The sequence below is a fragment of the Typopeltis vanoorti genome, chromosome 13 (assembly GCF_054136105.1).
Source record: "Typopeltis vanoorti isolate ZY-2024b chromosome 13, IOZ_Tvanoo_1.0, whole genome shotgun sequence".
Taxonomy (NCBI): domain Eukaryota; kingdom Metazoa; phylum Arthropoda; class Arachnida; order Uropygi; family Thelyphonidae; genus Typopeltis; species Typopeltis vanoorti.
The window spans coordinates 5,382,092-5,406,072 of record NC_143561.1 but is presented as its reverse complement, the minus strand read 5'-3'; the positions used below and the strand labels follow the sequence as shown (position 1 = coordinate 5,406,072).

At 35.6% G+C, this 23,981-nt stretch overlaps 1 protein-coding gene across 2 annotated transcripts in view; it reads right to left on the bottom strand.

Moving 5' to 3' along the window:
• Chd1 (chromodomain-helicase-DNA-binding protein 1) overlaps positions 1-23,981 on the bottom strand; it is a 557,090-nt gene that overhangs the window by 62,998 nt on the left and 470,111 nt on the right. The window lies entirely within an intron of this gene.

The window sequence follows — 23,981 nt, the reverse complement described above, 5'->3', positions numbered from 1 at the left end:
GTATATTATTATTATTATTATTATTATTATTCAGGCCTCCATGGAGTCAAAAGACTCATCGTGGGAGGCCCTTTCTAAGAAACAAGTCTATCAAGGCTCATCGAGGGAGGTCCCTCCTAGGAAACATAAAGTCTATCATACCACTCCTTAAATGCATTGACCGTTCTCACTCTCACCAATCCATCAGACAATACATTCCATGGTTCAACCAACCTCCATGCAAAGAAACCACTCCTCACCCTCTTGCTCACAGTTTCCTTTCGTAACTTCCAGGGATGGCCTCTTGTCATCACTCCTTCCCGCTGTTCAACCAAGCGAAAGAACTCCCCAGTGTCAACCCTGTAACCACCTCTCAACAGTTTAAAAGTCTCAATCATATCACATCTCCTTCTTCTATCCACCAAACTCTGCAGTCCACATTCCCTCAGCCGATCCTCATAACTATCCTTGTACAGTCCTGAAACCATCTTTGTCATCTGTCTTTGTATCCTTTCCACAGTTAATTTATCCCCTTCAAATCCTGGAGACCAAATCTGAGAACAATAGTCCAAGTATGGTCTGATCAGAGACTTATACAATGGAATGATAACCCTCTTATCTCTGCAGGTCAGAGTCCTTCTCATAATTGCAGCAATCCTCTGTGTTACCTTCACCACCTTTGCAATATGTCCCCTAAACTTCAGGTTTCTATCAACCATCAACCCCAGATCTCTTGTCTCCTCTACTTCCTCCAGCATAATTCCTCCCATAGAGTATGTTGCATCCCATCGATGTTTCCCAAACCTCAAGACCTTACATTTTGCTGCAATAAAATGACACCCCCATTCATTTGCCCATCTATCTAGCTTATTCAAATCCTCTTGCAGGGCTATCACATCTGCACTATTACTAATAATCCTTCCTAGCTTCGCATCATCCGCAAACAACTGAATATCCCCTTGCAATCCACTGGCAATGTCATTGATATAAAGGTTAAACAATATAGGTCCCAGTATACTGAGCCATGTGGAACCCCACTTGTAATCTTCTGCTTCTTTGATATTGCTCCACCATACACAACTCTCTGATAGCTATTGGACAGCCAATCCTGAATCCAGTTGACCAATCTGACATCCAGATCCATGTGCTGCAACTTAAATATCAGCTTATCATGTGGCACCCTGTCAAATGCCTTTGCTAAGTCTAGGAAAATGGCAGTATATGCCTTTCCCCTCATCTAATGCTCTTGTAACTTTATCATAAAAGGCTAGCATATTGCTAAAACAAGAGTGCTCCCTTCACAAATCCATGTTTGACTCTCACTGATAACATTACCCTCATCTGCCCAATGCTGTATATGGCCCCTCACTACTTTCTCCAAGATCTTACTAACTATCTTACTATCACTATCTTACCTTCGTTCCATTCCACAGGCACCTTTCCTGCAGCCAGACTTTCATTGAAAAGCCAGGTCAAGGGCTCTGTCAGTTCCTTAACACATTCTCTCAAAACTCATGGTGAAATACCATCCAGTCCTACAGCTTTACTAACATCCAGAGTACTCAGTATGTTGAACACACTCTCCTCCTGCACCTCTAAACCTCGAACCTGCTCTATCCCACTAGTATTCAAATTGACTCCTCAATATAAAACAGCAAAGATTTCTAAACAGATTGAAATTTCTTAAGATGTGGAGATAATATGTTCGTTCAAAGTATAACAGTTATTAATTTAGAAATTTCTGTATTAATATATTTTTCCTATTTGAATTCAATCTGAAGATGTACAAAACTAGTAATGTATCTTGTCATCATCATCATCATCAAATTCTTGCCATGTACCCTCAAGGGGTGTACAGGATATGATAGTACTACATGAAAAAAATTACATCATTACTAACTTCATATCTACAATTTTCCTCCAAATCAGTCTATTACTTGTCAAGATTCCAACATTATCAGATCTTATATTTCTATCATCTAAGGCACTTTGTACCGTATCAATCCACCTATATCTTGGTCTTCCTCTGGGTCGTTTTGCTGCCAACCTGGCAGAGAACACTTGTTTTGCTAATCTTTCTTCGCCCATTCTGTTTAAGTGACATTACCACCTGAGATTAGCTCTGCTAACACATTCCTGGATGTTGACAATGTCAAGTTCTTTCCTAATATCCTCATTTTTAATATGATACTGCCATTGATGCCATCTGTTCACGCCTATATTCTTTCTCAGGACTATCATATCTGCGGTCTCTAGTCTTTGGTCAAGTGTTTTACTTCTGACCCAGCTCTCAGATCCATAAGTTAAAACTGGTTTGAACACTATCTTGTATACAGCTAATTTAGTGTTCTGACTAATTTCTCTCTTATTCCATATGAATTTATTCAATTGACTTCCCACTATACCAGCTTTGCTGATTCGGTTGTCTATTTATATATTTAATTTACCATCTTCAGTAAAAATCGTGCCTAAGTAGCTGAAATGTTTCACTTGTTCCACAGGTTCTCCATTCACAATACAGTTGACATTTTCAATGATTCTGCCTATTTTCATTGTCTTTGTCTTTTTATTGCTGACTTTCATACCATATCTATTACAACATCTACTCAATTTAATCAGAGAATCCTGCAGACTTGTAGCGGATTTATTTAGAAGTAAAATATCATCTGCATAAAGCAAAGAGCTGATATTAACATTTGCGATTTTGATATCATGTTTAATACCACTTTCCTTCATAATGTACATCCTTGTCTCACACCAGATTTAACATTAAACCATCTTCCTGTACTTCCTTCAATTCTAACTGCACTTACAACTCAAATAAAGACTAAATATTGCTTGATATAATGCCCCATTGATACCATATAACTGTAGCATATTGAATAGCTTCTCTCTTGGCACCTTGTCATATGCTTTTTCCAAATCGACAAAACTTAAATACAGATCTCTGTTATATTCCCATGCTTTCTCGACTATTTGTCGTAAAGTGAAGATCTGATCCTGACAGCCTCTATTTGGCCTGAATCCAGCTTATTCTTCACCAAGCTTTTCTTCCACAATTCTTCTCAACTGTTTCTAAAGTATACTTGCAAAGATCTTGCCAGGAACACTCAGTAGGGAAATAACTGTAATTCATACATTCAATTTTATTTCCCTTTTTATATATGGGTACTATGAGAGCTCTACTCCAATCATCGGGAATTCGTCCCTCTGTCCAGGCTTTCTGAACTATGCAGTGCAGCCACTGTAAGCCTCGTCTACCACCATATTTCAGCATTTCTGGTCGAATATCATCTACTCCTGCTGCCTTTCCACATTTCAAGCCTTTGATGGCTTTTTTCTACTTCAAGTATGGATATGGATTCCTGACTGCATGCCCAGTCAGTGTTTTTTACCACTGTGCTATCATCATTGCTTGTTTCATTTAGCAGTTTTTTAAAGTAATTACTCCATACTTCAAGGATATCTTTTTCTTCCGATTTCATGTCACCTTTATCATTTCTAACTCCTTTTACAACACTTTATCCTCCATTCGTAAGCTTCTTCAACAACCTCCAGAATATTTTGCCACCTTCTTGATATTTATTTTCTATATTCTTGCCAAAGTCCTCCCATGACTTTTGTTTAGCTAGTTTTACACAGTGTTTAGCATTCTTGCATTCGTCTCTGTATTCTCTAAGAGCACAAGCTGACTTATTTGACAGGAACTTTTGATATGGTTTCTTCTTTTCCTTCACTGCCTCTTTAACTTCCTTAATCCACCAGGGAGTTCTGATTTTTTTATCCTTGCAGACAACCTCGCCACATGCCTCTCTGGCAGAATCAATCAATGTTTTCTTCAGAGTTTGCCACTGAATCTCCAAGGTTTGATTCCTGTTCTCAAACTCTTTCATTTTTTCTTCAATAATCTTTGTGTATTTTAGTCTACAGTTCACATCTGAGAGCTGCTCAACTTTTATTCATTTTTAAAACTTTCTTACATGTCATTCTTTTCAATATGAAATTCAATTTTATCCTGATCAAGACTAAATAGTGATTGCTTCCAATTTCAAATCCTCTGTACACTCTGGTGTCCTGCACCAGGGAGAAAACATCACTATCAACAATGACATAGTCAATGAGACTTTTCTTATTCCTTGCCTCTTCTCTCCATGTGAATTTGTGCACATTTTTATGTTGGAACATGGTGTTAGTAATAACCAGTCCATGTCCTGAGCAGAAATCCAACAGATATTTGCCATTATTATCAGCTTTGCTCTTTTCTCCAAATTTTCCCAAAATATTTTTGTATGTCTCACAATCATTTCCTACTCTACTATTTAGATCCCCAACAAGGACCAACTTTTCCTTTTTCATAATGTCAGTTGCTTTTTCTAAAGCCTCAAAAAATTCCTCAACTTCTACCTTAGTAGAACCTTCTATGGGACAATAGGCACAAATAAGTCTCATTGTCCAGTTCCTCATTCTCATATTTGCCCACATTACTCTACTTGAGACTGACTGCCATTCAAGAAGATTAGCCTCGTATTTTGTGTTGAATACTATGGCTACTCCATCTTTTCCTTGATTGTTATTGCCTGAATATAACATTTTGTATTTATTGTTCAGAAAGATCTCACCAGTTTTTGTCTTTTTTGTTTCAGTCACCCCTATTATGTCGATCTGGTACTTATCTAATTCCTCAGCTAGCTCCATTTCTTTGCCATTCAGGCTTCTTACGTTGACAGTACCGATCTTTAACTTTGGTGATGTTGAGTTGGGGTTTGTTTTCAGATTTGTTCCAGTAGCTGACTTTTCGCTGTTTGCTGGCCCCCATTGTTTTCGCCAGGTTCCCTGGCGAAAACAATGGGGGACTTGTTTAACCGAGCGACGCCCCAGCCGGCATGAAATTTTGTCATGTCGTACCATCATTTTTCATTTTGGTTTAACCAATAAGAATACAATTTGGTCGGCTAAATCCCAAATTGCCTGCCCATCCTCGTTCGTTCAGTATCCAAGTAGATACCCAACAGGGTGCACTACGAGAAGGTGAGGATTGGACATTAGGTCAGAAGACCTGGTCGGTTCTCCGCATTCCTTTAAAGGCTATGTGGAGGTCTCCTCTCAGTTATACAGCCTTGACCGTTAAGCAGCTCTAATGTATATTGTTCTTTTTTTAAAAAAAAAATATGGTTCTAACCTGACAAATACTAACTGAATATTACAAGCTACAGTAAGTTCAACTTACTGATCAGCATCCACAGTGAGTCTTTGATTTTCTATGTTTGCAAATTTGAAAAACTGCATATAAAACAGAAAATATTTTTAAACAGATTGAAATTTCTTACGATATGCAGAGATGATATATTCATTAGGCCTTACATGAAAATTGAATATATTTTACTCAGCTCTTTAAGCAAGATTCCCTAACTAAACTGATCTGCCATAATAAATATGGTATGAAAATCAGCTACAAAGAATTAAAAGATAAATACTATGACAATAGAGACCCTATGAAAATAAAACAGTTCAACTGTTTCAGCACAATTTAATTTGAAAATGGCAAATTAAATATGGAAATAGACCACACAATTAGTGGTATGGTAGGAAGTCAACTGAATAAATTTATAGAAAATAAGAGAGAGATTAGTCAAAACTCTAAACTAACTGTACACAAGACAATATTCAAACCAATTTTAACTTATGAATCTGAGAGCTGATTGAGAAATTATACACTTCACCAAAGACTTGAGACCACAGATATGAGAGTTCTGAGAAAGATTAGGGGAGTGACCAAATGGCATCAATCGTAGAATCATATTAAAAATGAGGATATTAGGAAAGAACTTTACATTGTTAGCATTCAGGAATGTGTTAGCAGAGCTAATCTCAGGTGATATGGTCACTTAAATCAGAATGGGATAGGAAAGGTTAGCAAAACAGGTATTTATTGTCAGCATAGTAAGAAAAAGGCCAGAGGAAAACCAATATCTAGTGGACTGAAATATAAGATCTGACAATATTAGTGTCCTGACAGATTAATTTGGAGGAAAATTGTCAATAGGAAGTTAGTAATGATGTTAACGTTTCATGTGGTACTACCATAATATCCTGTACATCCCCTGAGGGTACATATCAGGAATTTGATGATGATGATGAAAGTTTACAATTTTATTATAAAGGAAACTACAACAGCTGAAGGACAAAAGCAACAGTCTGAGAATGAGCCCTCACCATAAGAAAAGTGAAAATTTTTATATAAATTAATTTACTATTGCTTATACTCCTGGAAGTTGGTAAACGCATTTATTTCTGAGGGTGCTTAAGGGTCAAAGCTGTATAACTGAGAGGAGACCTCCACATAGCCTTTAAAGGAATGCGGAGAACCGACCAGGTTTTCTGACCTAATGTCCAATCCTCACCTTCTCGTGGTGCACCCTGTTGGGTATCTACTTTGATACTGAACGAACGAGGATGGGCTGGCAATTTGGGATTTAGCCGACCAAATTGTATTCTTATTGGTTAAACCAAAATAAAAAATGATGGTACAACATGACAAAATTTCATGCCGGCTGGGGCGTCGCCCGGTTAAACAAGGCCCCCGTTGTTTTCGCCAGGGAACCAGGGCGAACAGCGAAAAGTCAGCTACTGGAACAAATCTGAAAACAAACCCCAACTCAACATCACCAGAGTTAAAGATCGGTACTATCAACATAAGAAGCCTGAATGGCAAAGAAATGGAGCTAGCTGAGGAATTAGATAAGTACCAGATCGATATAATAGGAGTGACTGAAACAAAAAAGACCAAAAATGGTGAGATCTTTCTGAGCAATAAATACAAAATGTTATATTCAGGCAATGACAATCAAGGAAAAGATGGAGTAGCCATAGTATTCAACACAAAATACGAGGCTAATCTTCTTGAATGGCAGTCAGTCTCAAGTAGAGTAATGTGGGCAAATATGAGAATGGGGAACTGGACAATGAGACTTATTTGTGCTTATGGTCCCACAGAAGGTTCTACTAAGGTAGAAGTGGAGGAATTTTTTGACGCTTTAGAAAAAGCAACTGACACAATGAAAAGGAAAAGTTGGTCCTTGTTGGGGATCTAAATAGCAGAGTAGGAAATGATTGTTAGACATACAAAAATATTTTGGGAAAATTTGGAGAAAAGAGCAAAGCTAATAATAATGGCAAATATCTGTTGGATTTCTGCTCAGGACATGACTGGTTATTACTAACACCATGTTCCTACATAAAAATGTGCACAAATTCACATGGAGAGAAGAGGCTAGGAATAAGAAAAGTCTCATTGACTATGTTATTGTTGATAGTGATGTTTTCTCCCTGGTGCAGGACACCAGAGTGTACAGAGGATTTGAAATTGGAAGCAATCACTATTTAGTCTTGATCAGGATAAAATTGAATTTCATATTGAAAAGAATGACATGTAAGAAAGTTTTAAAAATGAATAAAAGTTGAACAGCTCTCAGATGTGAACTGTAGACTAAAATACACAAAGATTATTGAAGAAAAAATGAAAGAGTTTGAGAACAGGAATCAAACCTTGGAGATTCAGTGGCAAACTCTGAAGAAAACATTGATTGATTCTGCCAGAGAGGCATGTGGCGAGGTTGTCTGCAAGGATAAAAAAATCAGAACTCCCTAGAGGACACAGGGAGTTAAAGAGGCAGTGAAGGAAAAGAAGAAAGCATATCAAAAGTTCCTGACAACTAAGTCAGCTTGTGCTCTTAGAGAATACAGAGACAAATGTAAGAAAGCTAAACAGTGTGTAAAACTAGCTAAACAAAAGTCATGGGAGGACTTTGGCAAGAATATAGAAAATAAATATCAAGAAGGTGGCAAAATATTCTGGAGGTTGTTGAAGAAGCTTAGGAATGGAGGAAAGAGTGCTGTAAAAGGAGTTAGAGATGAGAAAGGTGACATGAAAACAGGAGAAAAAGATATCCTTGAAGTATGGAGTAATTACTTTGAAAAACTGCTAAATGAAACAAGCAGTGATGACAGCACAGTGATAAAAAACACTGACCAGGCATGCAGTCACAAATACATATCCATACTTGAAGTAGAAAAAGCCATCAAAGGCTTGAAATGTGGAAAGGCAGCAGGAGTAGATGATATTCGACCAGAAATGCTGAAGTATGGTGGTATAAAAGTCTTACAGTGGCTGCACTGCATAGTTCAGAAGGCCTGGACAGAGGGACGAATTCCTCATGATTGGAGTAGAGCTCTAATATTACCCATATATAAAAAGGGAAATAAAACTGAATGTGACAATTACAGAGGTATTTCCCTACTGAGTGTTCCGGGCAAGATTTATGCCAGTATATTTGAAAAACGATTGAGAAGAATTGTGGAAGAAAAGCTTGGTGAAGAACAAGCTGGATTCAGGCCAAATAGAGGCTGTCAGGATCAGATTTTCACTTTACGACAAATAGTCGAGAAAGCATGGGAATATAACAAAGATCTGTATTTAAGTTTTGTCGATTTGGAAAAGGCATATGACAAGGTGCCAAGAGAGAAGCTATTCAATACGCTGCAGTTATATGGTGTCAATGGGGCATTTTATCAAGCAATACTTAGTCTTTATTTGAGTTGTAAGTCAGCAGTTAGAATTGAAGGAAGTACAGGAAGATGGTTTAATGTTAAATCTGGTGTGAGACAAGGATGTACATTATCCCCTCTGTTATTCATTATCTATATGGATCACATTATGAAGGAAAGTGGTATTAAACCTGATATCAAAATTGGAGATGTTAATGTCAGCTCTTTGCTTTATGCGGATGATGTTATACTTCTAAATAAAGTCTGCAAGATTCTCTGTCTAAATTGAATAGCTGTTGTAATAGATATGGTATGAAGGTCAGCAATAAAAAGACAAAGACAATGAAAATAGGCAGAATCATTGAAAATGTCAACTGTGTTGTGAATGGAGAACCTGTGGAACAAGTAAAACATTTCAGCTACTTAGGTACAATTTTTACTGAAGATGGTAAATTAAATATAGAAATAGACAACAGAATCAGCAAAGCTGGTATGGTGAGAAGTCAATTGAATAAATTCATATGGAATAAGAGAGAAATTAGTCGGAACACTAAATTAGCTGTATACAAGACAGTGTTGAAACCAGTTTTAACTTATGGATCTGAGAGCTGGGTCAGAAGTAAAACACTTGACCAAAGACTAGAGACCGCAGATATGAGAGTCCTGAGAAAGATTAGAGGCATGAACAGATGGCATCAATGGCAATATCATATTAAAAATGAGGATATTAGGAAAGAACTTGACATTGTCAGCATCCAGGAATGCATTAGCAGAGCTAATCTCAGGTGGTATGGTCACTTAAATAGAATGGGAGAGGAAAGATTAGCAAAACAAGTGTTCTCTGCCAGGCTGGCAGGAAAACGACCCAGAGGAAGACCAAGATATAGGTGGATTGATACGGTACAAAGTGCCTTAGACGATAGAAATATAAGATCTGATAATGTTGGAGTCTGGACAAGTAACAGACTGATTTGGAGGAAAATTGTAGATAGGAAGTTAGTAATGATGTAATTTTTTCATGTAGTACTGTTATATTCTGTACACCCTTTGAGGGTACATGGCAGGAATTTGATGATGATGATGATGATTTATTTCTGAGAGGTTCAAAATCACCCCCCCCCCCACTCTTTCCATATATAGCAAGCAAAATAAGAAATGAAACAAAGTAACATTTCATTCACCATATATTTGTACATTAACTGTTATAAATTAGAAAATCAAATAATATATATAATAAAAATGTTTTTAAAACAGTTTTTATTACACTTTAATGCAGTAAAAACTTGAATTAATGTATTAATATCTAGAATATCAGTAATATTTTTTCTGTGAAATAATGTGTGTGAAATATAGGGTTTATATTAATATTAATTCACTTATAATTTATATTAATTCACTGTGGAACAACAGAAAAAGTTAGAAACCCACATATAATAGAATAAGGATTAATTATAACAGATAAGGATTAATCTGGAAATCCTGCTTTAGAGACCAAATGCAGTATTATTTTAGGTATTCGGCAGCATGCTGAATGAACAAAAATGGGCTGGAAACTTAGGATGTACATGTGCATTTATAAAAGCAAGGTTTTTTTTTTTTTTCATATGTATACATGTCATTGCCTCATAGCACCTCTGAACAGCAAACTCTTTTATCTTGTCAATCATCTTAATAATCTAATTTTCACAAATATAAAAGCTGTTATAGAGAATCACTCAAAAATGAACTAAAAAAGTTAAACACAGATACTGCCATCGATGATGCTAATGAAATCTTAACAAAATCTATCTTGAATTGTGCACTAGAAATAGGAGGTGTAAAAAGGCACCAAAGACAGGAAAAACTAAGACAGGAAACCTTAGATCTGATGAAGAAAAGAAGAGATATGAATGACACCAATAAAATAGAATATGCGGAAATTTGTAAAACTATACGTAAAAGGATGAAACATGAAATTAGATCATATAATACTAAGAAAATTAAAGAAACAATAGAAAACAATAGTAATATGAAGGTCCTAAGACGAACATTATCAGTTAGATCAAAGGAAATAGCTGCTGTAAGAGGAAAAAAATCGTGAACTTATAAAAAATACAGATGCAATAATCAAAAGAATTCAGGAATTTTATACTGAATTGTATGAAGACAAAGACCGAGACATCCAAGAATCATCTATGGATAACTCGAGTGAAGAAGAACATGATGCCCCTGAGATCTCACAAAGTGAAGCGGAAATGGCACTGCGGGAAATGAAGAATGGAAAGGCTCCAGGAGAAGATGGAATTACGGTAGACTTCTTAAAACTGGGAGGAAGCCCTGTCATCAAACAGCTGACTAAACTCTTTAATAAATGTCTAAAACAGAGAAAAATTCCAAAAAATTGGAATTTTTTGGAAAATTGGAAGTGAACAATTCACTTCTAATATTAATTTTTAAAAAAGGCAATAAGGAAGAAATTAAAAACAGACCTATACGCCTACTCCCCATCATATATAAAGTCTTCACAAAAATTATAAATAATAGAATAAAATCTAAACTAGAGGGAATGCAATCCTGTTAACAAGCTAGATTTAGAAAGAATTACAATACTTTGGACCATATTCACACATTAAGACAGCTCATTGAAAAATCAATTGAATACAATAAACCCTTATGTCTGGCCTATATAGACGACGAAAAAGCATTTGATTCAGTTAAAACATCTGGAACACTAAAAGCACTTGAAATCCAGGGAACTGAGAAACCATATATTGAAACACTAAAACACATTTACAATAATGCAACTTCTGTAATTAAATTATATAAAAACAGTGAAAAGTTCCCAATACAAAAAGGCATCTGGCAAGGCAACACCATATCTCCCAACTTATTTACAGCTGCACTAGAGGAAGTCTTTAGAAGCCTTGATTGGGAAACAAAAGGAATAAACATAAATGGAGAAAGGCTGCATCATCTGAAATTTGCAGATGATATTGTCCTAATAGCAGATAATCTTGAAGATCTGGAAGAAAGGCTAAATCAGCTAAATGAAGCCTCCAAAGTAATTGGATTAAAAATAAATACAGAAAACACAAAACTAATGATGAATAAATACATAAGCTATAGAACTGTCAAAGTTGAAAACCATGAAATAGAACAAGTTACTTCATATGTATATTTGGGCCAAATGTTATCCTTTGAGGATTGCCAAATCAGTGATGAGATTTCGACCAGCGCATACTTCCTGTCCTAACATATGGAGGAGAAACATGGACTTTAATCACCTTATCGGCCTTTATGGATCAAATATGCATCCTCATACACTTCGTATCCATCATATATTTCAATGTAATATCAATTGTATTACAATTTTAATATGCACTTCGCATCCATGGAAAGTTGGACGTATATATACGTCCAAGTTAGCATGGTTAACAGAATCCCTAAACAAAAAGCTGAGAACAACACAACACAACATTACATGGAGAGAAAGAAGTATGCTAAAGATAACATTAAGAGATAGGAAGACAAATACCTGGATAAGATCTCAAACAGGTGTCATGGATATTGTAAAATACATTAAACAGGCTAAGTGGAGATGGGCTGGCCATATTGCCAGATGCAGTGATGGGAGATGGACTAGAAAAACAACAGAATGGAGACCAATGGATGGAGCAAGACAAAGAGGAAGACTGAGAAGAAAGTGGAGGAATGAATTAGAACAAATTGCAGGAGTGAGATGGATGGGAGAGGCAAAAAACCGAGTGGTCTGGAAAATCATGGGGAAGACCTTTCCAGCAGTGGACAGAACCAAATGGTTGAAGAAGAAGAAGAAGAAGAGTAATTCATTATTTTCTTTGGTCTCTGTTCATTTTAGCCTTTCTTTTGGGATAACTTTTTTTTCAGTCATCTAATATCCCTAACATGAGTTTTATTTGCATTACTAATTATCAATGTACTGCAAACATTCATTTTTCTTTTTGATTGCTTTAGCAGTCTCAGAACAATAATGAAGTTTGTTTTTTGTTGGTGTTAGTAAGTTCATATGCTGAATTCACTGTGAACTTAAAGGGCAAGCAACATTCAGCTATTTAGGCACAATTTTTAGTGAAGATGAAAAATTAAATATGGAAATAGACAATAGAATAAACAAAGTTGGTTTGGTTGGTGGTCAACTGTATATGTACCCTCAAGGGATGTAGAGAATCATATGATGGTACTAAACGGAAAGTTTACATTATTACTAGCTGCTAACTTTTTTTATAGGAAGGGTGACACCTAATTTTTAGCAACCTCTAATCCAGTAATAAGAAAAAAAGGAAAGAAATAAGTAAACAAAATGGCTATTTGCACAAATAACAATTTACTACAAAACAAATTTCAATACATTTTTAATAATTTCACCAATAATTGTTACACAATATAAAATAAAAAAATCAACAGATTGCTAATTCCTACATCTAATAGCAGATGATCTAACAGAGAACCATCAGATCACTCCAAAATTGTAGCAGTTTCTTAAATTAAAGGAGAAATAATAAAATTAAAAACAACAACAATAAATACCAATTACAAACTGCCTATAAACCAATATTACCACTAGCTTCCCTTATTTATTCCCCTCATGTTGGAGGCTTAATGGATTGTATACAGCACTCAGAAAGGATTAAAACAGAATTTAATACTTCCTATATTTCGTCTCAGTCACTGAGTCATCTTCAGGGATTACAAAAAAACTAATGTAACATGTACACAAATATCACACAATACTAAGCCCAACCACGTGGGTGACTCTAAAGTCCTATCTAGGTAGAGCACCCTCTAAGGGCAGTTGTAGGTGGCCTGGAATGTAGAGTGGGGTCTCTGATGATAATTGTTTCCCAAATCTTAGGAAGCTTAATGCAACCATATTTATTAAGAATTGGTTGATTTCTGAGGGCTGCTGCTGATTCTAAAAATAGCAACCATGACTATGGTCAGTCAAGCCTGGCTGACCATGTCTTGGATACAAGCCACAGGATCTCGTGGAAAAAAACCACCATGCTCCACCACAGTAAATTCAAAAAAGAGAGATTATTTTTAGAATCAGCAGCAGCCCTCAAAAATCAACTAAATCTTAATAAATAAGGTTGCATTAAGCTTCCTAAGATTTGGGAAACACTTATCAGAGATCCCACCTTACATTCCAGACCACCTACAACCGCCCCCTAAGGGCGGTTGTAGGTGGTCTGGAATGTAAGGTGGGATCTAGGCTTTACCTAGATAGGACTTCAGAGTCACCCATGTGGTTGGGCTTAGTATTGTGTGGTATTTGTGTATATGTTACATTAGTTTTTGTAATCCTTGAAGATGACTCAGTGAATGAGATCAAATATAGCAGCGGTGCTACCTTTTTTTTTTACTACGCGAGCTACTTTTCTATAAAAAGTTATTCAGCGATCTACTCTCTTATATATAGATCACGTTCCCCAACCTGATATCTGATTATGCACAAATAAACAACTAAAAAAAAAAATACACAACTTAAAAACTAAAAATTTACAAATGTCCCACTCAAGGAAACTTTAGAGCTAATCCAAGCTAAATTTTCTCCCGACATCTCAGCCTTATTTCAGTTCACAATGAACTCAGGCTATTTCGTTTGGCAGGGAAAATTCTACAAACAAATAGAGGGGACAGCCATGGGTTCACCACTCTCCCCACCCTTGGCCAATTTCTTTATGGAGACCTTTGAAGAAAGAGCCTTAGCCTCTGCCCCACAAAAACCAACCGTATGGCTTTGCTACGTTGATGATGTGTTCGCTATTTGGCCACATGGCTCTGAAACACTTCTCTCCTTCTTAACACACTTAAACAACCAACACCCCAGGATCAAATTCACTCTGGAAAAAGAGGAAAACAACAGCCTACCTTTCCTAGACACACTAGTCACCCGCCAGCCTAATGGATCCTTGGTTCTCTCAGTTTACAGAAAACCTGCCCATACAGGCAGATACATTCACCAATAAACAACTAAATTACGTACAAATAAACAACTAAAAAAAATACACAACTTAAAAACTAAAAATTTAAAAATGTCCCACTCAAGGAAACTTTAGAGCTAATCCAAGCTAAATTTTCTCCCGACATCTCAGCCTTATTTCAGTTCACAATGAACTCAGGCTATTTCGTTTGGCAGGGAAAATTCTACAAACAAATAGAGGGGACAGCCATGGGTTCACCACTCTCCCCACCCTTGGCCAATTTCTTTATGGAGACCTTTGAAGAAAGAGCCTTAGCCTCTGCCCCACAAAAACCAACCGTATGGCTTCGCTATGTTGATGATGTGTTCGCTATTTGGCCACATGGCTCTGAAACACTTCTCTCCTTCTTAACACACTTAAACAACCAACACCCCAGGATCAAATTCACTCTGGAAAAAGAGGAAAACAACAGCCTCCCTTTCCTAGACACACTAGTCACCCGCCAGCCTAATGGATCCTTGGTTCTCTCAGTTTACAGAAAACCCGCCCATACAGGCAGATACATTCACCAACAATCCCACCATCCCCCCCTCACAACAATATGGAGTAGTGAAAACATTATACAACAGGGCTAAACTAATCTGTTTAAACGACTTGGCTCTAAACACTGAACTAAATCACATCCTCAACACTTTCTCAGCCAATGGCTACCTCCCCAAAAAAATCCAAAAAATATTAGAACCTACAAACCACAGATCCCCTCCCCCCCTCCACAGCAAGGATTACTCTAAATCCATCACCATTCCCTACATCCGAGGCACCTCAGAAAAGATTACCAAAATCTTAAAAAAACGTGACCTGACCTCCTGTTACAAACCTTACAGAAAACTGGCATCCCTTATCTGCTCCACTAAAGACCAACCACTTCCCCTAGACCTACCTGGTGTTTACTAGGTCCCTTGCAGTTGTAAACTGTCTTACTTTGGCTAAACAGGCAGGACAGCAAATATCAGAATTTCGGAACACAAGGACTACACAAATACCGTTTTCACAAATACAGTCATTCTGGACTTGCGGACCATGGTCTGGATACACGCCACAGAATACGGTGGAAGAAAGCTACAGTGATACATCGTAGCAAATACAAATTTGAAAGACTCTTTATGGAATCAGCCTCAGCCCTAAGAAATTCTCCAAACCTCAACAAATTTGGTTGTATGCGACTGCCCCAAATTTGGGAGGCCTACATCAGCAGACCTTCAGCCCAACGGCCAAGAACACCTACTTAGCCTGCTAGAGGGCACCATCTGGACTGTTAGGAGAACAATAGCTTCATCTCTTCATTCCCAGTTTCTGTGTTGTAGTGCCTATGTGCACGTAACTTTTTTTGTAAGTTCCTTTAGAAGATGGCAACGTGACATTGCCAAAATATCGGAAAATATTTATTAAAGTTTAATTTAATTTATATCCTTAACTACGTTGTTCAATTCCTTAAGTGTTTTAATAATGCATAACCAACGTATAAGCCTGTCTACGAGAATCAACAACTAAAAACTGTATTTGTGTATTTAAAAATTTATTTATCACTTTTAATTATTTTAATACAAAAAAAAAAATATTGGAATAAAATATTTATTTCTCTATTTTGGAAAATCAAAGTTAGAAAAAACAACACATTGATTACAAACTCACAAGTTACAGGAAATGCTGGTTGATTAAAAAAAAAGAAAGAAAAAAAGTTAATGTGAAATTTGGCATTGTTTGGACCTCACAATATTTTCATAGTCAAGTTGATATGAAGAAGTGGCCAATCGCAGACAATCATCCAAATAATCATTTGTAATTTGGTTTCTTAATTGATTTTTTATGATGGTTATATTTGAAAAAGCGGATTCTGACAAGTACGTCGATCCGAAACACGATAGAATTTTTCGTGCAATATCAGTTAATACTGGGAATTTTTCATGTGCATACTTCCAAATGACTTCATTGTTTATTGATTTTAAATGTCAACTATTCTGAATGTTTATTATCTCAAGTTCTACTTCAGCTTGGTTTATATCAAACAGCCCACTAATTTTATTTGAAATTTCTGTGATGTTCAAGTTTTCTTGAAATGGATTACTGATAAAAGATACAATCATTTCAGTTTTATTAAAATCTTTAAATCTTGAATTTATTTCTTCTTCAACTAATTCTATTTCACGAATAAATTCTTTTAAATCATAGCGAAGCATTTCTTGATTTTGTTCAAAAAATTTTAATAAATATGGGAGATGTCTAAATTCGCACTCATTTATATTTTTCTTTAATAAAAGTAAGTATTGTTCGAAAGTTTTTATTGAACTTAACATGCCAATTAAATTTATTTTTTTTCTACCTTGTAACTCTAAATTTAAACTGCTTAATTTTGTACAGAAATCTACTAAAAATGATAAGTGTAACAACCATCTTTTGTCACTCAATTGTGGATAAATATCTCCTTTTTCATCAAGAAAAATTTTTATATCGTTAATTAATACAAGAAATCTTTCTAAAAATTGACTTTTGCTGAGCCAGCGAACATTATTGTACAACAGAAGTTCCCTATCATCACCTGCCTGTAATTTAAATAACCACCATTGCAGGGCTTTTCCTCAAACAGAATTTACAATTTTAAATGTAATATCCAAAACATCTTTTGTGTTTAATCTTTTACTACTCAGTACTTGTTGGTGAATAATACAGTGATATTAAAAAATCTGGATATTTGTCATCGTTTTTACAAAATGAAATGAAGCCCGATTTATTACCTATCATCACAGGAGCACCATCAGTAGTAATAGACACAAGTTTAAAAAGCGGAAGTTTGTGTTGTGTTGTTTCACAAATTCATCAAATGCCCAAAAAATGTCTTCTCTCCTAGTCCTTCCTAATAATGGTATACTTTTCAAAAATTCTTCTTTACTTGAATAATCTTGACATACCATGCGAATAAATACCATTAACTGAGCAATATCAGTGAAGTCGTTTGATTCATCAAACTGTAATGAAAACGCAACACACTGATGAATGTCTGACATTAACCTGGCCTGGAAACTTTTCTCCGGCAATTGGAACTCTCCCTTTCGGCAATTTGAAACCTTGTCTGCGGCCTAGAAGTAGTCTCTCTCTCTCTCTCTTTCTAGTGACATCTCGAACCTAGAAGCAGGAAACTCCTCTCTCAAGCAACATGGATCCGGGCAGTCTCTCTGACGGAGACTCTGGACTGGGCGGCCTCCTTTCTGACAGCAATTCTGGACCCCTTCTGCTTGCTTCAATCCCTTTTTATTAGGCCTCCTCTGAGACCTTGCATGAAGTTTGGAAACCCCCAAAGAATCGGTATGAGTCTTTCATCTTAAGTTTCAAGTTCGGCACGCCTTTTGTTCTCCTCCGCTTTCTTTTGATTGTAAGTTGCCGGCTATCAGAAAGTAGTTTGAACTCTTTCTGACTGACTTCGGAGATGTTTACACTTAGAGCCTGCAAGCCTTTCTCATACATACAAGTTTCAATAACAATCTTTCTAATGCCGTCATGTACAGCTTCAGCAACAAAAACATTGCCTTTGTTTTTAATACTCTAACATATTCTTATTAAAGCAGTATATACAGTTAGCTTCAAAAGAGTTATTTACAAAAACATCTAATACAAACTATACCAAGACAAACAAAGTTTATTTTTTTTACAATATTCACATGGGACTTAACCTAAGTAAAAAATCAATGTAATGTGCTTTGGAATATTTAATAATTAAGCTACAATCGAGTTTTTACACTTTGCTTATAATCGTATTCACTCGGCTTGCTGTTTGACTTCCACTGATCCAAATTAATTCATTTACCCGGACTGATAAGAAAATTACCGATTTGACAATTTTAATGAAAAATAAATAAACAATAGCAATACACTTAAAGCGAATTAAAAATAATACAAAATAATGATAAATAAAATATTATGTTTTCAGTTTTAATTAAATTTGTAAGTAAGGAGGAATACGCAAAATCGACCAAAAATCACTCCACGATCGACTGATCAATCGACGGGATGAACACCCCTGAAATACAGGAAGTATTAAATTCTGTTTTAATCCTTTCTGAGTGCTGTATACAATCCATTAAGCCTCCAACAGGATGTCTTCACAGTACTTAAACCTCTACATGCGGATTCTTATTTATTCCCTAAAAGATGATAAAGTTTACCCATTACTAGTAAATGGAGCATACGGGATACGCTGCCAGTGTAAACTGTCATATTTTATTATTAGTAGTAGTATTACAAGAGACTTTCAGGAAGTCAGGGATGCATTGAAGGAGGCCACATATAATAATAATTTCATACTCACACCGTGTCATACTTTCTTTTGAATTCGTTCATACTGCTTGCACTCACAGCCTCTACAGACGAACTATTCCAGCCAAGCATTGCACTATGAAAAAAATCTAGCTCACTCCCATCTTGATTGTATGCATTCTCAACTTCCATGAATAACCTCTCATCCTCTCCCCTCACTCCATAAAATGAAAAATTCCATCTTTTATACCATCCCTCTTCCTGTTGTCTCTCTTCTATCTTCTCAGTTGTATTCACAATCTTTGCTATATGGCCCCTGAACTTCGACTTCCTAACTACTAAAACTCTGAGATCCCTAGCCTGGTCAGTTTCTTCTGGCATTGGATAAATACATAACTTTACATTTACTAACATTGAACTGACAGCTATTTTTGCATGCTCACAATTTCAGCTTATTCAAATCATTCTACAAGTACTACATATCAGTTGCATTCCTGATCACCCTACCTATCTTTGCATCATCAGCCAATAGCTGGATATTTCCTGTTAAATCATTCTCAATGTCATTTATGTAAATGATTGAATAACAACGGTCCAATGATTTTAGGTGCACCAGTAGTCACCTAAAATCTTGAAGATTCACATTCTCCTATATGCCACCTTTTGATATCCGTTAGCAGATATCAAATCTTCTCAGATAACAAATATTCAAAGCCTTCTTCTTATCCAAACCAGTAGTTTATAATCCAGTGTCATATCTTCCAACTTATCCAACAAACTTCCAAGCTGAATTCTGTCCTAAGTTTAGCAAAGTCTAAACATTTTTTTTTTTTTTTTTTTTAAAATAACGAAACCTGTGGTGCATTCATAATTAGAAGAAACACATGTATAAACCACAGTGAAAATTATTTAATTGTAAATATTTCATCCTAAGTATCTTAGGACATCATCAGTACAGTATTTAAACAAAATTAGGAATAACATACAGTTAGGGCGCATGATTACAATAGAATCTCATGAAAACGTGCTAAAGTAGTAAAAAAAAAAAAAAAAAAAAAAAAAAAAAAGTTAATTATTTAACACAATTTTGTATGATAATTTCCCATACTTTAGGAATAGTAAGAACATCATTGCGGTTTAGGTTTGGTCTGTGTTTTAGGTTTTAGGTTTTGGTTTTGTCTTCATCATCGCATCAACTTTACGTTAGAAAAAGAATCTCCACAGGGTATCTCTTTTTTGGATTTACACATCAAAAGAAAAGAAGACGGTTCCATCGCCACGTCCGTCTTTCTCAGGTCGCTACATTCACAATTCTTCTGCTCATCATCCATCTCAGAAATCTGGCATTATTAAATCACTAGTTTCCAGAGCACACAAATTCTGCTCCTCTGAAGAATCTTTAAACCAGGAATTAGAAGTGATCAAAAATACAGCCATCCTAAAATGGATATAATCCCAAAACAATTCAAAAAATCATCAGTCACTTCTGCATACATCAAACCAGACAGGAAGAAGTGCATAGGATTCCCATACCTTACGTTAAAGGCATCTCAGAACGTCTTTCTAAAATTATGAAGAAATACAATTTTGCCACTACTTACAAACCTATCAACCAAATTTACAACTTATTACCTTCTCCTAAGGACAAATTCTCACCCTTGATGTTACCTGGTGTTTATGAGATTCCATGCTCATGCAAATTATCTTACTTTGGACAGACAGGTAGGTCTGTTCAGAAACACATCTCGGAACATCAAGACCACATTCGTCTTCTTAAACCGCAGAAATCTGGCCTCTCTCAACACGGAATTGAAAATCCAAACCATAGGATCCATTGGGAAAAGGCTAAACTTTTACACAGATCTTTATTTAAACATGAACGTTTATACAAAGAAAGTTCTGAAGCCCTACTACACAGACCAAACCTAAACCGCAATGACGTTCTTACTATTCCTAAAGCATAGGAAATTATCATACAAAATTGTGTTAAATAATTAACATTTTTTTTTTTACTACTTTAGCACATTATGCACGTTTTCATGAGATTCTATTATAATCATGCACCCTAACTGTATGTTATTCCTAATTTTGTTTAAATACTGTACTGATGATGTCCTAAGATACTTAGGATGAAATATTTACAATTAAATAATTTTCACTGTGGTTTATACGTGTGTTTCTTCTAATTAAGTCTAAACATATCATAGTGTACCAATTTCCTATGTCTAACTCAACAGAGATATTATTATAAAACATGAGTAATTTACTCAAACATGACCATCCCTTAGTAAACCCATGCTGTTGATTGCAAAATATTGATTCTCTGTAAACCCATTTTCATATGAGATCTCTTAACAATTCTTCCAAACAGAATTTCACCACCTGAGATACTGATAGGTCAATAGTTAGACACATTAGTCTTTGCATCAGCCTTGTGCAATGGGATTATCATACATTCTTTTCACTCCTGTGGGATCTTCTCTCTGCTAAGACTCAAATTATACAATGAGGTTAAAGGAACAGCCAGTTCAGCTGAACTTTCTTTTAGCATCCATGCTGATAACCAATCAGTTCCTACTGCTGGATTTATATGCAGTTTATGCAACAGCTCTAGTACCTCTTCCTCCAGCACAGAGGTGGCTTTGAGCTCTATGTTTCATATAGGTTAATAGCTTTTAGCAGAATGGGCACTCATTAGTTGAACAATCTTCTGTATCTGCTACCTGCATACATCTTCACTTCCAAGAGTTCTTTCACATTCATTCTTACTTTTACTTGCCAATCTCATACGGAGGTAGCAGGTTTTTTTTTCCTCCTGGAAACTTGGGTTTTTCATCCCACATACAAACAAATTGGTCCTTCAGAACACACGCAATTTACAGACAAAAAAATACAAGCTGTGGTGGTGGTGGACAGTAGATGGTGCTGATGTAGATGATTGATGCAGTTGTGGAGATGGAGAGTTGTACAATAGGTGTCCTCCCACAGCGACTCCTTGGAGGTGTCACGAATAATAATAATAATAATAACAATAGAATTCTTTTGGGTAGTCTTTAGCTTGCAGAGCTAGTTTCTTATCACACCCACACTTAACTTTCCGAATGATAATTATAATTATTCCAGCCTGATCGTTATAATTTTCATAACCGACATCATCCTTATGCACACAGTATACTTTTTACATAATCTTTCCTTAAAAATCTTTTGTTGAATGCAATTGCACATCCATTTCACTTCCAAATTCTGACACATTCTGATATTGCATCACTGCAATATCAGAATGCAATTTTTAAATACCTCCCATACACTGCCAAAATTCTTCCCACCTAGCAACCAATACTGTGATATTAAACCTGGCTATATTAAAAATGACTAATTGAGTAGTCTCCTCAATTAGTCATTTTCCTGTTTTGAAGTTCAGCATGTAACATTTTCTAAATGGAATACCCATACAATTAATACACTGGAGGCAGAACAGTTGCATCTTTTACTGAAACCTCCTCTGACACTATAATCAGGTCTAATACTCGTTGATTTCAAGTTCAAGAGATTTCACTGTTACCCAATTAATGTCTAGATAATTAGAGTTGTCTGGTGATGAGGGCTTATCATCAAAGACCACCCACAGTCCCTAGACCTGCCAAATGTTTATCAGGTACCTCGCAGTTGTAAACTGCAAAACTATGGCCAAACAGGCATGACAGCTAACATCAGAATTGCTGAACATAAGGACTTATCTGTTTCCATCACTACAGCCACTCAGGACATGCTGACCACAGACACCTGCCATTGAATACGTAGAAGAAAGCCATTTCACTCCATTGCAGCAAATATAAATATGAAAGACTCTGCCCTGAAATCCTCTAGCAGATGTGCAGAAAACAGGGAGAAGAATACCAGAATTATATAGTTATGAATTAATATGGAGAAAGTGGATTAGCAGACCATGTGCTTGTTATCCTACATGCAGTTAGAAGGAGAAAAACTGTTACCCTAAAAAGACTCCACTTAAAAAAATGTGATAGATTATTCTTGGAATCAACCCATAACACTACTAACCTAAACAAGTATGGATGCAAAATATTTACAAACAAGTCAGAACAGCTACCTTTAATTGTGCCCAGAAGGCACATAGTCAAAATATTTGAATTCTTACTTGATATTCTAAGTTCTTATTCAGATTAATTTATTAATGATGCCATCTTTGTCCCTGAAAATTCCTCAGTTATTGTTATGTAAAATATTTATTTTTTTTTTTTTTACTTTTGTCTTATTATAAAATTCTTTATTAACAAGACCACATGCAGGAGAAAAAAAATAAAAAAATAAAATTAACTGGTGAACCAATGGCAGAATCATATTAAATTGATGATACTTATTTCTGAGGTGAATCAAGTTATTTTCAATTTCCATACTAGAAACATATTAATTAGAATAGAATTTAGAACTGGTTTAGTTTATTAATTATAGAGATATGTTATCTTTAAATATTGCTGTTATCATGAGCAGTATAACAGATGCAATAATCCAATAAAATTTACATAAAAACTGCAGACTGCAAAGCATCCATGAAATTGTTGGTATAATTCTGTTTTAAATGATTAAATCAGTAGATTACTGTTATTAGTGTAAAAAAATAAAACAAAATAATGAGCTGTTATGAAAAGACTACAGGCTAATAAAATATGCTCTCTTTTCTTCCTAAATGGTTCAACAACACCCTTGTTAAATTATGGATAAGGCCACTACTTTGTTGTATTAAAACTATCTATATGAATTTGTTCTCTGACAATGTTATAAATAGAATATAATTTTGAGGTAGTTTTTTTTCTTCTTTTCGCTACAGGTCAGGCCAGTAGAATAATGACTGATTAAATCACTTTGGCTTACTGTTAGAAATGTAATGTTGCTTGTGTGTGTGTGTGTGTGTGTGTGTACTCCAGATGATGACCGTAATATGAAGGTCAAAAATATATTATACTGAATTGAGTATCCAACAATTTACAGATAAATAATCATCACCATCTTCAAATTCCTGACATATACCCTCAAGGGGTGTACAGGATATGATAGTACTACATGAAAAATTTACATCATTACTAACTTCCTATCTACAATTTTCCTCCAAAACAGTCTGTTACTTGTCAAGACTCCAATATTATCAGATCTTATATTTCTGTTGTCTAAGGCACTTTGTACCGTATCAAT